Source organism: Apis mellifera, linkage group LG5, assembly GCF_003254395.2.
Source record: "Apis mellifera strain DH4 linkage group LG5, Amel_HAv3.1, whole genome shotgun sequence".
NCBI lineage: Eukaryota > Metazoa > Arthropoda > Insecta > Hymenoptera > Apidae > Apis > Apis mellifera.
The window spans coordinates 4,365,132-4,382,561 of record NC_037642.1 but is presented as its reverse complement, the minus strand read 5'-3'; the positions used below and the strand labels follow the sequence as shown (position 1 = coordinate 4,382,561).

Sequence of the window (17,430 nt, the reverse complement as noted above, 5' to 3'; positions counted from 1 at the left end):
AAGTTCGTCGAACAAATTTCACCGCGGATACCGGTAACATTTCATCCTTCCAATTCGAAATTTCATGTGATATTCGCGGGGAAGAATTCTAATGCAAGAGATGAAAGAGGATAAAAAAAAAAAAGGTAGAATAAATTAGCATAGTTCTCTCCTCACTTTTTCTCATTTTCAGTTTGTTCTTTGTTGGATAATCAAAGTTTCATATTGGAAAAAAAAAAAAAAAAAGAAAGAAAGAAAAGAAAATACAAGAAAACAGATTTTTATTCGATAAAGTAATCATTCTTATTTCATGGAAAAATTATGAATATCGATTTTGTAAAAAGTTGTCATTTTGAGGAATTAAACAAATTTAGATATAAATGGTTCTCTATTTAATTATATATTTTTTTCTGTCAAAAATTTTTTTTCCAAAAAGAAACACAGCTGATTGAAACTGTTCGAGCATTAACTATTTTTATCTTTGAATAGAAATATATGTTTGTGAAGATCTTTTGTCTCTTTGAGAATTCGTGCGAAGGAAGCAGAATATTTTCTTTAAGAGAATTTATCGGATGGATTCTTTCGAGAATCGGTTGTTCGTTATTCCGAAGAATCTACTAAAAGAAAAATTCAAAGATTCGCGGAAATCATGACTAAATAAAAGGCAAAATTTTTCAAATAATACATTTTTATGCAGAATACTTGCTTCGAAATCTTTTCTAGCATATAAATATTGAAATAACGATAAATAATAAAAGAGTGCCAAGAAAGAATATTTCTGAATAAAAAAATAAATCTTACTATATTTTAAAGATCCAAAATAAAATATCAACCAAATTTCTCAAAAAAAAAAAAAAAAAAAAAAACTCATAACATTGACTTTACATATCTCAACCTAAAAAGTAATCCTTTTACAATTCAAAGGCAATGAGATTCGAAAAACTTATTATCCGATTTTCTTGTCTCAAAAAAAAAAAAAAAAAATTATAGAACAATTGCATAAACATTCTTCTAAATTATAATACCTCATCCATCTCCCCCTCACCCTAATTTTCACCCTTGTTTCAACACAAACGACAAATTTCCGCCCACCAAAAGCTCCATCCACGTAAATTCAAAAGAATCCAGATCTAACGCGACGATCTCGCCGTTTTAAGGTCGCTACCACTTCCATCCCCTTCGAGCACCCCCCCTCCGTCTATCTGTTCGCTTTAATTGGGATCAGGTCGGCAGCCACTCGACGCGAGACAAATGAAAGAGAGCGAAAAGGAGTGGAGGGTGGTGGCCCGAGTGCTCGCACGACGAACGAAACTCGTTCTGCGGATCCTCGTTTATTCCGTCGCCGCGTACCCTCTACTTTCGAACCGTGCGTTTTCAACCCCCCAACGCGACGCGCAGACACTTTGAAACGCGTCTTCGTTAACGCTGCGACTCTTCTGTTCTTCACCTTCGTCGTTCGCGGGGGGATGTCTATGGCCTTCGAAATTTGTACGACGCGTGTGACGACGGCCTTGCACGAGGAGGGTGAAAAAGAAAAAGGGTTGTCTACCAACCCGTGGAAATTAATTTGTTTCGAGGGACGAGTTCTTCGAATTTTCAGCTCGCTTAACACGTTCAATGCGACGATATTTTTGTGATTTTAAACGTTGAAAAAAAAAAAATCTTTGTACGTTCTTCGAGGGAAGAAAGTAAATTAGATTATTCAATAAAGATTATTCAATATCAAAAGAGATGGGTATACTTCTTTTTCATTATTCTTTACGAGAAGAAGAATCTTCATCTATCTTTTTTTTGACAATACACTGTTTTCTTCTTTCTAAGACAGCATATTCTTTTTGTCTTCCTAATCTACGAGCTTCCTTCATCTTTTTCACCGTTATAAGAATATTGGAGAATAAATGACCTTGACCCATGAATACATTTTAAATTAATCAAGGGAAATCAAGGGAAAATTCTAATGAAAGTGTATTATACAGAGGAGCATAAAATGATGATGGTTAATGTTTTCATCTTTTTTCCTAACTATTCGTTTTGACATATTCGTTTTGCATATTAGAAGTTTCTATTTTTTGTTGATATAATACAATTATAAAAACGAAGATGGTTTATAAAGATTATTTTGATTATCTTTTAGATTGAATAAACAACTGTGATTATACTCGAAAATGAGATTCAATTCGAGAATCAATTTAAAAAAATTGATAATGATCATAGTCTCGTGATTAACACAATATTCTCCGTTCAAATATTATCAGAATCAACATTCTTCGATGTTTAAAACTCAGGGCTAATTCGAGTCCAGAATTCTCAATCTCGGAAACTTTCCCACTCCTGAAACCGCTAAATCGATACTTTCCAAACATTTTATCAGAACTGCAAACTAATCCTCTTCACACAATCTCTTCAAAACAATCATTGTATATACATATGTAACTTATCGATAAATTTAATAAAACTTATACATAACATAATTGAAGAGATAAAATTTAAATGAAAATTTGTTTTCCATCCATTAAATAATAAACATTTCGAACTATAAATAAATGAATATCCACAGCTATTATTTCTCTTCTAATTCTAATATTTCTATAAATATACGATTAACTTTCTCTCACACAACCGTATTCCTTTGTAAAAAGAAACTAGTGAAATTTCCCATTATTTCAATTATTAATTTCAAAACAAGTTAATCAGCATATTAATCAATGTTCTCTGGTCGAAACAACAAAATCTACACGCAAACTCACTCTTTGTAGATGTTAGAGACGTATCGTATCGGGGTCAACAAGATAGTTACATGGATTCTCACGTGGATTCTCGTTTTCATCCGGTTCCCTTCACGTCGAAACTTCATCAGGTATTCGCATTTCCGACGATTCGTTAGGGAGGAATCAAACGGACAGAGGTTCTAGATCAACGTCGAGAGCATCAATGGATCATTGGCCGAACGATCCAGGAGACAGAAGCCAATAGATCGATTAATAAGCTCGATAGGTCGAGGTATCGAGCTGTACGAGAAACAGGAAGTAGGAGGATTCGGTCACGCGGCCGGAATAAGCAAACGGAAGACGCGAAATGTTGGACTATGGATCGTGGAAATAATTGATTGGGAATAATTTTCTTTTTGATTTTCTGATTCATTTTAAACGACCGATAAATAAAATTCGCTCGACGAAAGATTAATTTATTGAAATTTTTGTATCAATTATTATTAAATATTACACTCTGATATTAATAATCGATTCTAATATCATGTATTTAATTTTGTATCGAGGTAAATGATTTATTTATGAAAAATTTACAAAACATTTTTTATTCATCTCGCGTTTTGCCACGGATCATGAAAATAATTAAGGGAATAGATTTTTCTGTTTGACAATTAATTTAACGTTCATCGTTTATTCGATGAATAATTCGCTCGATAAATTTACGAAAGATTCTATCTTTGTCGTGTTTTGCCTTTGTTTCTAATTATTCACACGTTCAAAACGATTATCTAGATACCGTGGAAACAATGGGATGAATGAATAATGAATCGAATAAATACAATCTGTTGCCTTATGACAATCTCGGATATTCGATCAAATAAATTGGCGAATTATCGATTCGGGTATACGCGTGTGTTTAAAAATAAATAATAACTGTGGCAACAAGTTATTAATTAACGGTTCTGATGGATGTTTTGTTAATGTTGAAATTTTCAATTATGTAAAAAGAATTTATCGACGTTCCGTTTATTAATTTTAATAATCGTTTTACATTTTGCGAATTCTAAATCATTCGTGGAATATGTTTTATTTTTATCAAATAAAACGCGAAATATTTTACTCGAAACTTTGGATGATAGAAATATTTAATGGATATTAGAAAGAAATTATTTTAAAATTCCTAAGTATTCTAATATTTCAAAATGATGAAGAAAAATCTCTATCTCTTTTTCAAATCTATGAAATGTCACTAGTGCAGTACAATTAAATTTAACCAAAGAATAGAGCAAATTTCAACGAAAAATTCCTACATTTCTTCATTGCGTCTTTTTTTTTTTTCTTTCTCCCACGACAAAAAAACGATAAAACATTCTTGGTTACTTAATAGTACAAATTAAATAAAAATTTCCTGACAACTCCCCAAAACAAACTGCTTAACGACGAGATTATATTTCTTCTACAATCCAACCAAACAATCAAAATTAATTAAACGACCTTAACGAGAAATTCTCTTCGTCCCGAGTAAACGATACATGAAAATAGCGATTCTACTAACGGTTAAAAAAAAAAAAAATCCAAAAAAAAAATAAAGGAAATGTAATAAAAAACGTTGAAAAAGTCGTATGCGTCACAGGCTTCGTATCGAACGACGAAGCCAAAAAATTTGATTTTGGACCGATGGTTTGCAATATAATCGTCCCCGATACGCGCTTTGATGAACTTTTCACGAGGAGAGGACACGTGGTTTTATTAGTGGTTGTAACTTTATTAGCATGAACTTCGGAATAGGTAGCTCGTTGGAGGGATAAAAGAGACATTTCGACATTTCTGGTGTGTTCTATGGGAGGGATCATTTTGCAGTATTGTACGGGTGCAGTCGAGAGAAAATGGAGGAATTCACCTTGGATGGAGGGTGGACCGTGTAGAATTTAAAGTTCGGTGATTGGAGGAGCTATTGTTTGGAGATTCGATGGCTTGTGATGAAAATTATGTCGATAGGGGGATGGTTGATGATGTGAGAAAATTTTGAAAGTTGAAAGTTTGATGGATTGACTGCGAAGTAGACGTTTGAGAATTAAACGCGAAGAAAGAATGTCTTAAAAAAAAAAAAAAAAGATAATAATAATTTCATCTTGTCATATTTTTCGTTTCATTGATCGATAAATTTTTTTCTCTCTTTTTTTTTTTCGATACAAACTTTTAGCCAATACTGAAATTCACGTGCTCTGAATGAGATGAAAAAATTATTTTTTTTTTTTATATATATCAGGAAAAATTTCGCGAATAGAACCCCCTGGATAGTTTCAGTTCGTTACATAACGATTTTTATATACTTTTATATACTTTGAGGATAATTTTGGAATATTTTAATTTTAAGAAACTTTTTTTGATTGTAAAATATAGCTTAGATAATATTAAATATATTTAAAATAAAATATGAAACCGTAAGGATAGTTTAATAAGAAAGAAAGAATTTTAAAACTTAAAATTTTAATGAAAATTTATCGACTATATATGTAATTATAATCGAAGCTTCATTTTACCATTTTATGAATTCAAATTTGCAATATATTAATTATTAAATAATAATTAGTTGCTCTGCGTAATGATTGTATTAAATATTATATAATAATAGTTATTATATATAATCATTGGATTAAATATTAAATAATGATATCCTGTATGATCATAGCGTATGAAATATTAAGTGGTACACGTAATATAAATTTTTAATTTTTAATTTTTTTTTCCTTCATTAATTTCATATTACGTCACACGCATTATTATTAATAAAAAAAAATTAATACCGCAATATACATTTACGATGTAAATTATTCTTGTTGTTAAAATTTCATGGAAAGATAAAATGTTAAAAACATTCTTCTTTAAGTAAAATTGTACAGAACAGGATTACAATATTTCAAATGTACACTCATTAATTTAATAATATTCCGAATCTAAATAAATTTATATAAAAATCTTGCACTTAGCATTACATTCGTATTACACGATTGGTTTTGCAACGGGAAGAAAGAATTTTGTAATTATTTCAGCATTTTAAATAGCACGAGACTCGTTAAAAAAGTAATTTTCTTCCGACTTGATTAATACGTGATATTACGAAGAATAAATTCACGGAACAAACTGCTGAACTACAACATGTGACTGCGAAATAACATCAGCTTTTCTTCGCGTAAAGTGGTGTCCGCCTATAAAGCGCAGTCTTTTCAAATCCCTTGAAAGAATAATGTTCATGCTGATACTTCGAAAATAAAATTTTTAAAAATTATAAATTTTATAACTCGCGATCTCTTTTGTTTCCGTACATTAATTAAAATATATAAAAAATAATATTAATCCGCGTAAGATAATATTAAATTTTATTTATTTTTATTTTATTTTATTTCAAATTCGATCATTGATCATCGACAAATTCAACATTGGTAAATCTATTGGTGATCATAAATGATCCCTCTCCACGACGATAAAAAATAAATCTTATAATATTTGGCGAAGAGAAACAAAAATATACGATTCAACGGTGAAATTTAATAAAAATTAATGCTGTTTTACGTGTCGAATGAAAATAAAATTATCGAACGAAAAAAAAAAAATAAATAAATAAATAAACAAATAAAAATTAACGATGATTTATCAATTGTTGAATAAATTTCAACGATAATACGAAATTCTGCGTATTTTACATTGCGGGGAAAACATCGATCCCGTAATATATTTGCATGGAATAACGCGTTAAATATCGTGAAAATTTACGAGAGAGATTGCAATCAAGGGGAAAGATGTACTTAACAATATTAGCTCATGGCTAAATTACATCGGACTTTATTGCTAATTCGCTGTTTGATTATTCGGTAGTATGTTAATCAGGGTTTCAATCGTATATTCCATAAGCTAACATACGGGTCAGCTAAAATCGTAGATAATTATGGGTTTATTAAAGCGAATTCCTTTGTCCATTCGCACAGTTATCTTTTATCGATTCATTTTAATCCCAGAATTGAATCATCGTTTCAACAATTTTTGTTACCGATTTGTTTACTTATTAAAACTAAATGTTTTTTAATCTTCTATTTCATTCATTTTTCTATCTATACATATCATTATATTAATTTAATTATCAGATCATAAATTATAATAATTAAAAAATTCGAATATGAGAGGGAATATAGGATAGTCTAATTATTAGTGTACTACTTCATAGGCGCTATTTGAAGTCCTCGTGTACAAGCTGTATCCATAACGAAGTATACCAACGTTCATCGATATTACAACTAGTCTCTTCAAAGGATGATATATTACAATTATATTACCTGGATATTGTCAACATCAAGCCTGACACGCCCTGTGTATCGATCTACCAATAATCTCTCGTAATTAAATATGCGTATGCTACGATTAAAAGAGGGAATCATTGTCTAATATGAAATTGATATGATCGAAGCAGAAAAATTAAATGATAATAATTAAGTTTGGCAAGTTTAAGTTTTTTTAAAAGATTCTAGAGAAAATTTAAGAAAGATGCTATAGGAAAATACAATATTTTAACAATTTATCTACGTGTTTTATCCAAGAGATTGCTCAGAAGAGTTTACTTAAGTTTAAGTTAAGATTGAGAATTCCATTCGAATGTTTTAATAACTAAAATCAAATAAAGTGAACAAAACCATCTTCTTTTTTCACTCAATTTTGATTCAATCTATCTCAAACATGATTGTTTCAGAAGAAATAGAATCATTATCGAGGTTAAAACTTATCTAATTTTACCAACTAAAAAATCAATGTACCAATGAACCAATCTTCACAGAAGATCAATATCAATCTATACGAAAATTATACGTACATTTTCACTTAAGAGGGAAGCATCCTCCGCAAAAGATCGAACAAAAATCTCGTCGACAAACACGGAGAGGAGAGATGAGAATGCAGGAAGGGGATGGGCCCACGCCAAGTGAAGTGTTGCACGCGCGAATCGAGATAGAACCCACGATGACAACGGTGGGTACGAGCACGAAAACGAAGACAGAAGGGGTTGGAAGGAGGAATCAACGAAGGGTGGCGTGAAAACCTCGTACGATGGTGGAGAGAGACGGGTTGGAGAGGGCGGTGCAAGAGATACGCGATACAGTGAGGGTGAAATGAATTCATATTTACGGAAGCTGCATGCATATGCGGAGCTTTAAGGTGGGTTTGCAGCGCAAGATAGGAGACACGGGTGCACGGAGCAGCCGTATCTGAGCGTGTAACACGAGTCGAGACTGGGGCGTACTGTTTGGGCCAATTTCATAAGATTCAGCCATTTTGGGGTGGCGAATTAGGCCACGAAATAAGACTGGATTCGCTATTCGGGATGGTTGCTCTATTGGAGAATTAATACAATCGATGTAAATGGATTTTTGTAAAATAAAGTAATATTAAATTGAAAAAGAAGTTTTGATTCGTTGTTGATTTATATTGAAGATCAAAATGTTAATGGAAGAAATGATCAAAAATTTGATGATTCTTTACACCATAAAATAATTATATTCGTATAATATTTTTATTATAAAAAGTTTAAGTGAGCTTTCCATTAGGAAGTAGAGATTTTTGTCCAAAATTTTCAACCAATCTTCCTTGATACATTCCCTGTACAATTAGAAATTTTCAGTGGAGAAAAGGAATGAACGAACGACGAAAATAAAGGATATTATTCGTGTGGGTGTAATTGGGATTAACCTTTAATCCTGTCCTAAACGACCAGAAACGTTAGTGGAATATGAAATAGAAATGGAACGTAATAAAACAGAAGATTGGCGTAGAGGAGTTCTCTTTAAATTCATTAGCAAATGCCTCACTGTTTGACGGAGAACAGTCGATTCCTTTTTTTCTTCCATCAATTTTTTCTCCCTTACTTAGTCTAATTTACTTAACATACTATGAATATCCGTTTTCTCAACGAATGAAAATAACGAGATTAATCGATTTGCAATAACTAAAATATTCTCCTTCGTTGTTCAATTAATCAAATTTTAAAAATTCCAAGACAATGATTGATTCTATCCAACCTCTAAGCTAAAGAACATGGCTCGTTAATTTCAAAAATTTTATTTGTATATATAAAGTACAAAATTAAAATAATTTTTCTAAAATGGATCAATTCTTTTCTTGCTGAAAGATCTTCGTTTCAAGCAGAGAGAAGTTAATAAAATTTTCGATGATGAAATAATAAATTTCAAATGGCGAATTGCACAAGTGATTTATTTTTGTTCGAAATTCCGATCTATTTAAGAGAGAAAAAATGTCCCTTTCGTATACTGCTCAACCATTTCCGTTTCACGCGCAAATGAAATTGGTTTTGTTTAGCTGACAATCACGACACGTCGATGTCGTTATCAATTACAGATAGAACGATTGTTTTGTTTAGAGAAAAACCGAGTAAGAGAGATTTTCCAAGGCATCGTCGAAAGTGGTTTCAGTGGTTGGTTGAGGGTGTAAGAGAAACGAAGCTTTTCTGCGAAGATTGATATTAATGGGACAGGGTTTGAGGGTTAGGTTTTGGTTAGATTGAAAAATCGAATTCTTCTTTGTGTGATAATAAAGTTTTTATAATTTAATTTGGATTTAATTGTTTCGTGTGATTGTTAATCTTTTTATATCAATGTAATGTGTTCTCTATTAATAAAAATCCTTTTCGATAAATTTTTGGGATACCAGGTAACTTTTAAATCATCACATTGATTATCTTAAAAGCAAGGATTAGAATTTCCAGAGAGAACGAGGTCGAATAGCAATTTGGAAATGCTCGAGATATATACGAAGTGTATATAGATTGTTGAAAATGTATACAAATGTATACAAATTAGCCATTTATAGGTGTTTCTGAACAACGCAGTTAAGGCGATTAGGTTCGTGATATAATGGACCTAGTTTTGGTACGTTCTGGTGTTCATCCGAAATGAACTTTCTAGAAACAATGGAATTGTTATTTACGTTCATTGTTCTGTAGATTAGATATTATTATTAGAAATACTTTTGAAGATATGATTATTCAATTCATCATTCAGAATAATTCTAATTTTTCTACCGTGATTGTCAATTTTTTTTTTTAATTTGATATAGTCGCGAGAATTATGTTTAATTAAAACGTGGAAAAAATTAACTCGAAGAAACTTTATTAATTTTTGTCGTGTTCATTATTTAACCTCGTGCCAACTTACACGGCACGTTCTAAAGAGAAAATTAGTTTACCTCAGAAGTCAGGGGTGGTATTAAGATCAGAACGAAATGGAAGTTTGTAGAAGTTCGTATTAATACGCTTGAATCCGTTCAAATTTCTAGGGATAGCTTTTGTAGAATCTTGGAAATAAGCGAACTCTAAGCTATATACTAAATATATTTCAACTTATATTTTAAAATTATTCGATTAATCTCGAGTTATTAGAATTATTGGAATCGTTAATGATATTATCCCCTAAAAATATAACATTAACGTCGTATCGAAAATCTTAAAAAAAAAAAAAAAACGATTCCCAACTCAGCAATTCCCCGCACAAAACTCGAAGACATTAATACGTTCGAGAATGGGTCGTTAATCACGAATCAAACGAATATCCAGCAATCAACATCCACTCAAACAAATAACCAAGCTCGTGAGCGGAACACGGAACACAATCATTCCAACCTGGCACAAAAACCATACAAATTGCTTCGCACACCTCTCCAAGACGCTCCCCAAGAGAATAAACCACCCATTCTGCCCCCTCCGTCAATGGACCTCTCTGGCAAAAATATCGCCACCGTCAACGAGCCACGATAAAAATAATAAATAATACGCATCCTGGCGCGATCATTACACCCGTATGTTTCTCTCGTGAAAGAAAGAGAAGCGACAAAACAAATAAATAAAAGAAAAAAAAAGAAGAAGAAGAAAAGGAGAGGAAAGAAAAATAGAATTAAAAAGAAATTCGTTCCACTAGTGTACAAGCGTGTACACGCGTCTCTCCACGCGTTGAAAAGCGGAGCGTTAACTGCTGATAGTCACCCTCGCAGCGACAAAGTCGGGACAAAGTAGTCTCATTGTCTCCGGCGTCCGATTGTTTCGCTGATCGTTCCCTCTCCTTCCCTCCAAATATCTCCCGTTCCAACCCCCGACGTGTTGTCACCGACGACGCCTCGGCGCCCTTCTATTATTTTTTCTTCTTTTTTTTTTTTTTTTCCTCCTTTTTTTCCCCTTTTTTCGCGAATTCTAGCCACGCATATGGCGTCTGGGAAGATGAAAGACAGAGGACACGGCCTGTTTATTCTGCGAAAAATTTTTCTGCGCGATACTGCGTGCCATATGCCATTAATTCGAGCCATTCATCAGCATCACCCCAGGTGTGTCGCGCACGCCGATGCAATGAGGAATTGTCCCTGTCCTCCTCCTCCTCCTCCTCCTCTTATTCCTCTCTCGTCGAGGTGAATTAATGCATGCCACTGGATTTTAATCCGAAGGATGATGATGGATACTGAAACGATCTTCTGTGAATTTTTCCACGTGTACGAATTGATATTATAAAGGGATAGGTGGAAATCGTGTAATTGTATTTGATGTAGAAGGAAATATCTATGTCTAATTGCAATTGGTGCAATTCCACGTGTGAAAATAAAGTTTAAAGAAACTATATTTTGAGGAAATGAAATGTAAAAGAATTTGACTAATTGACTGGATAACCAGTGAAAGCGAAAATAAAACAAGATGGAATTAACAGAATGGGATTGTTAATTAAATATTATTTTGTTCTTTCTTATAAGATTATATGAGGATTGCCGAAATAGTGTAATTTTATTTTTCTATTCTTCTGCAAGCATTATTACGATTATTATTATGTTGCGACTGTTCCCAACCCCTTTCCTCGAATTTTACGAACTAAACACGAGTTTCCACCGAGTCACTTTGGTTCCTCTGCTATTGTTCTCGAAGATTCCGCTGGCTGAATTTAGAAACAACTACAACAATACTGTGAAATATATGCAAAGAAGCTTACAATTTCGATTTCTTTCGTGCTAATATACAAAAGATATTTTTATGAATCTGACCTTGTAACAATTTATAACACCTTTTCAAAAATACTACTCGTCTTCGAATGATTTAAAAAAATCATATCACTTCTCCCTGTTTATCTTTCAATTCTCAATAAAATTGACAAATTCCAGCCATTATTATACATTATTCGCGATACCATCCCCTTCAAAAAAAAAAAAAATCTCGAGACCAAATAATAAAATAAAAATTCGCCAAAAAAAAAGGATAATCGAAGGAAGAGACGAGACGTTTTAAAAACGACAAAGTCGTTTAAACAAGCAATCCCCTAACGACCCGAGGCGGCATAAAAGATTTCGGGGAAAGAGGCCGCGAGACATTACCAGCGGAGGAAGTTGAGCGTCGGAGGCTGGAAAATAAATAACCCCGCGAATTACAGTATCCGCTAACGGGCAACTTAATTAAACCGAGCACAGGTCCGAGGAAAACTCCGAAAGTAGGCGATAAGCTGTCCCCTTGCAAATACCAGCGAGCATGCTAGAACAACGCTGCAGAAACCCCTCCCCCTCTTCCCTTCCAACTGCATATTACACAGTGCGGCCATTTATATATGACGGGAAACTGTGTTCTTTAAATAATTAAACGAATGCAAATATCGAGAAGCTTTCGTGTTGCTCGTGTATATACTCCTCCTCCTCCTCCTCCTCTCTGTGGAAATGGTAGAGGTTGGGATCATATTATCTCACCTCCCCGAATTTTTGAAACTAATCTTTAACTCTCTTACTCGCTTGGGGAATTTTGAGATGAAAAATAAAAGTCCAGCGTTACAGGTTTATTATTGTAAGATTTTTACACAAAGCTTAACGAGACATTTAGTATTGATTGGAAGGGAAATTGTGAATTTTTAACAGGCTCGACGCCTGTTAAAATCAAATATCGAGAGATGTGGCTGCTGGTAGATATTGATTTTTGAGCAGCGGCGAAAAATACAGCAAAATTCAAAATGGCTGATGACAATACTCGAACGCGAAAGAAAAGCCGGATAAAAAAAATGGAAAACCGTTCACATCATCCCGTTTATAAACAATAATAAAATAATGTATTCGTTGAAGATTAAAATCGTCATAAGTCGAAAGGTAATACCATTCATTTGAATCGTTAAAAAACCAAACTCGTTTCAATACATTATTTCTTTTAATTCGAGCTAAAGTTTATTTGTAACAGGAATAATTATTGATCAAGTGAAAATATTATGGAGCAGTATTCGACTGAAGGAGCGTGTAATTAATGGGTGAAAATACGCGAGACTCCCTTAGCGAGGGAAAAAGGGTTGGTTTTAATCCACGACATGTCGTCTATCGGGTACAAAGTGTAGAAGACTATGGCTGCAACCAGACGTCATCCGTAGATTAAAACGGCATGATATCATGCCTCCAATGTAAAGTTATGGGAGAAAGATACGCTCTTTGAGCTATGCACGATGTTTTTCTTGCCAAGTTTTCTTTGAATTTTTTTATTTTAGCTCTTCACTTATTCCTTTCTTCGATTCGATGATGCATGATGAAGAATTTCGAGATCAGATTTCTTTGACAGATTTCTTTAATGTAGAGATGCAAATAATTAAAGTATATAATTTCCATAGTGAATTCGTGTTTCATTTAGATTGAGTTGATGAGATTTATTTTCTTTTTCCCCCTTTTTATAATTCTTTTTGATAATATAGATATTTAAAAACAGCTTATTCATATTATATACTTCAATTAAAATAATATAATGTTTCTATTCATATCTGTTATTAAATATTCACATCTCATGAAATTTTAAACCGATTTATTAAACAGCTTATATTTTAATTAATATTTCCAATTTCCCGTATACACGTGTGTATCCCAAAAAGGTATACCAGATTCAGAATTGAATCAGCCTCATATTTTCCACAATATTTTCAATTGCCACTTATATCTATATATATATATTCCAAAAGCTTGTATTACGTTCAAAGCTGGAAACGCATTAACGTTTCAACTTAAATCACAAAAAAAAAAAAAAAAATACTTAAAATATGCATTATTCCTAAATTTCGATCCATCATTAATATTCTCAATTGTTAAAAATATTCTAAAGAAAAAAAAATTACTATTCGAAGTTAAAGTATCCTTATTATTTAAAAAAAAAATAGAAAAGAATATTCAATATTCGAAGAATTATTCGCAAAAAAAGAGGGATGGACAACTATTCCTTGTGCAAGCATCGAATGTAAATGTAACACGAATCGGACAGGTAATTAATAATGCGAAGTAACGGGTGGCGAGGCGTTTTAAAGGGAAACCGGTGTTGGATAAAAATGAAATGGATATAGGAAGAGTGAGTGACGCTTTATGTTCCTGAACCGCGGCTTGTCTTCAACGTCGACGCACAAGACATTCGAGGATTATTCAGAAGCGACACAGTGCAGCTCCCCTGTCGCTTTTACGATGATAATATTTCAACGGTACGTCACTCGTGTTTCTATTCCTTCCGTCGTTTCGAGGATAAAATAAGTAGTTGCGGGGCGGAAAATCGCGAGTACGGCATGATTTCATGGAAAATCGAGGGGAAAAATCACTTTATATTCTCAACGAGAGCTTCTTTCGATATCATAACTCCTATATATGATATTGACGAGTTGTTTACGGTTTTGATATTTATTTTATTCACTTTTCAACTCTATTGACTTTTTACTAGAATATATATTTTTTTTTTTGACGTGAAATTGAATTTTTCAAGGAATAATTTTGTATTCTTCGAGCTGTAATCCTTTGTTTTGCGATTTTTAACGATCTTGTTTAGAAATTTCTCGAATTAATTTTCAAACAAAGTCAGACAAATTATACACGTAGGAGCCATTCCTCCGTTGAATTTCCTTTTTACTCGAATTCAAATTATCAAGCCTGGTCTAAGGATCGATCTGTGCCTAGTAACAACTTTTATTTCCGCAATAGCCGCATCCGAACTGGGTGTTTTCGTGCGAATAACTCTTTGAACCATAAATTAACCGATGCACGAATGCTTTTGTTCGACATTATCCGAACGGGATTAACTGAAATGTCACAGCTGCGATTACAAACCGTTCGATCGAGCGTGGATATCGAATGGGGCGATCCAACGAAGAAAGGAACCGGCTCAACGACCGGTCATGAACACGTATTACTTTCGATTCTCGCGATAAACGCGCGTTATTCAGTATACCTTACGACTGTGTTTGTACAGTTTCCTCCGTGAGAGAGGAAAAGAAAAGAAAAAAAAAAAAAAGAAAGGCGGTAAATCTCGATGCAAAATCCTTGTTAAATGGATCCTGGCAAACAATGGGCGACGTTAATCTTTTTATATTGCTACGAATGTATCGGGCTTCGTGTATAATATTGCCTCCTCGCGTGTTGAGACGTTTGAGGTTTATTATTTTTTATTGAAATTTTACCTTACGATTTCGTTCAAATTTTTCTCGCGCATCTTTCGATTTTTAAAATTTCGCGCGCGTGAGAAATATCAAATTCTACCTGTAAATCATATCTCTTCGATTCCTTCGTATCATATTCCTTTCAATATTCACCACTCTTCACAATCGTACGATCAGAGCTTCCTTAAGAATCGATCCACCCCCAAGACCCACCATCTCCTATCCACCCTTTCAAATTTCGCGCGTTTTCCCTGCGGGTCTCCGTCTCCACCGAATAAAAGGATCACGAAGAGATCACCACTCGCCTCGCCCCAAATATCCTTCCAGTTCTTCCAGCCTGTCTAAACGGACCGAGCCGCAACAGAAACGTTGAAATCTCGATGGCGGAACCGTCCCTCCCGAGGGTATATCCTGAACCTTGGGCGACGTGCGTACGCGGTGCACACGACTTTACTTACAAGCGCTCATACATATGTATCCCATCAGCATGCATATAACATCCGAGTAATTAATGTATGGCTGCCTGTCTTCCTCTCCGTTTCCCCTCTTTCTCACCCTCGTCCTCCTCCTGTCGGTGATAAAGTTTTCGAGTCATCCTCGAGTTGGAAGCGCCTCTCCAACTTCTCACCCTCTTTTTTATTTTTTTTTCCTCTCTTTTCCCGGTTTCGAGCGTTTCTCCTTTTGTTCGCCTCTGCCACCACTTCCATTCCTTCCCTCTCTCCCTCGTGACGCGACCACGTTTGGTTATTAAATTTGAGACGAGACCGGTTTTCAGGGATCGTCGCGATTCGCCACGAGGTTTCTGCGTTTCTTTCTTTTTTTTTTTTTCATGCGCGACGAGATGCGGTGTTAATAACAAGGGATTTGTGAAGAGGGAGAGAGGGGGTGGGTTGGAGAAAAACGTTGGGTGGAATTCGTGGCCAAGTCTGAAACGAGATAAGGTGGAATTAATTAATGAGGACAGGATTTTTGTTACTCTTGTACGGAGTGAATTGATTGTTCGTGATTGGTTTCTTGATTGAAAATTGTGGAGGAGTGTCTTCTTTCGTCAATGATTTAATTAATTGATCAATTACTTGTTAAATGAATTAAATGAGAATGAACTAGAAAGGAATATTTAAATTTGTTATTAGAGGAGCTTCTTAGATTATGCTCGAGTTTAAATTTCTCTATAATTACAATTTAAAGAAGAAATTTAGAATTTATCCCATAAAAATTTTCGTCATTAAGAGATAGGAAAAATTTATATCAATATTATTCCTTGAAGAAAATTGATGACCAATACCATTCTATCCGATTCAAAGACTCTTCACCCGAAGATGAAACAATATCCGATCGAAGAAGCAAGCAAATTCTATCGCGAAAGATATTCGAGAGACCAAACCGCTTAAATCCACCTACTCCCAACGATCTCGTTCGTGTTATTCACGAAAAGGCTTGGATCACGAAATCGCGTCAGAAGGTAATACGCCTCAAAGGCGAAGCATAAAACGCGAGGAACGAGGAGTCGTCCCGTGATTCGTAACAACGCAATCAAAACGCTTTCAAGACTTAAAGCACCTGCCCCCATCATCGTAAAGCATCGTACCAATCCCGCCATCTTCGAATTCACCTTTCATTTTTCCATTCGTTTCCACTCCACTCTCGTTCCCTCCTCCATAAAATCCTCGGCAAATTGTAACCGATCGCAAATATTCGCCTCTCCACGCTTATTGACTCTGCAAATTAGTAAGAAGCAGCACTTTACGACCTTCGCGCTGCAACCTCGAAGGCATTAAGCTTTCTACAGTCTGGATCTCGACGAGGGTTTGCATAAAATTTTCACGATGGAGAGCGCCTTGTCGATCGATCGACAAGGATCGTTGATAGATGCGGGGGATGCGCAGGTGCATCAAGTATTAGTTATGTTGTCATAAATACAGCGTGATTTCAATTCCAGACGAGCGGCTAATGGACGGGTCGGTTGGTTACATCCACGCACTGTGGAGGCAAACATGACATAATTAGTCGACGTGAATTAAGACGTGGCTTGTGGCTGCGCCAGGCATGTGGTATCGTCGTGTACGATACTCAATTTATGCGAGTGAAATGTGTAAAATATCAGAGATATTCGAGCTTCCAATAATTTGATTGCATTGTCAATTGCAAATTGTCTTTCTATATATATATCTTTTTGAATTTTTATTTGCTTTCTGTGTTAGATCGAGATAATTAGTTACTATGATCACGTTTACTAAAACTGATACCTATTCTCTTAAACTCCAACCAGCCAACCGATTCTCTGCATT

The 17,430-nt window shown here is 34.2% G+C and overlaps 1 protein-coding gene and 1 long non-coding RNA gene across 6 annotated transcripts in view; one reads left to right on the top strand and one right to left on the bottom strand.

Annotated features, from left to right (window-relative positions):
- The window catches only part of LOC408824 (immunoglobulin-like and fibronectin type III domain containing 14), a 416,641-nt gene that overhangs the window by 326,733 nt on the left and 72,478 nt on the right, over nucleotides 1-17,430 (top strand). The window lies entirely within an intron of this gene.
- LOC113218793 overlaps nucleotides 1-17,430 on the bottom strand; it is a 51,847-nt gene that overhangs the window by 31,266 nt on the left and 3,151 nt on the right. The gene's annotated exons all lie outside the window — the stretch shown is intronic.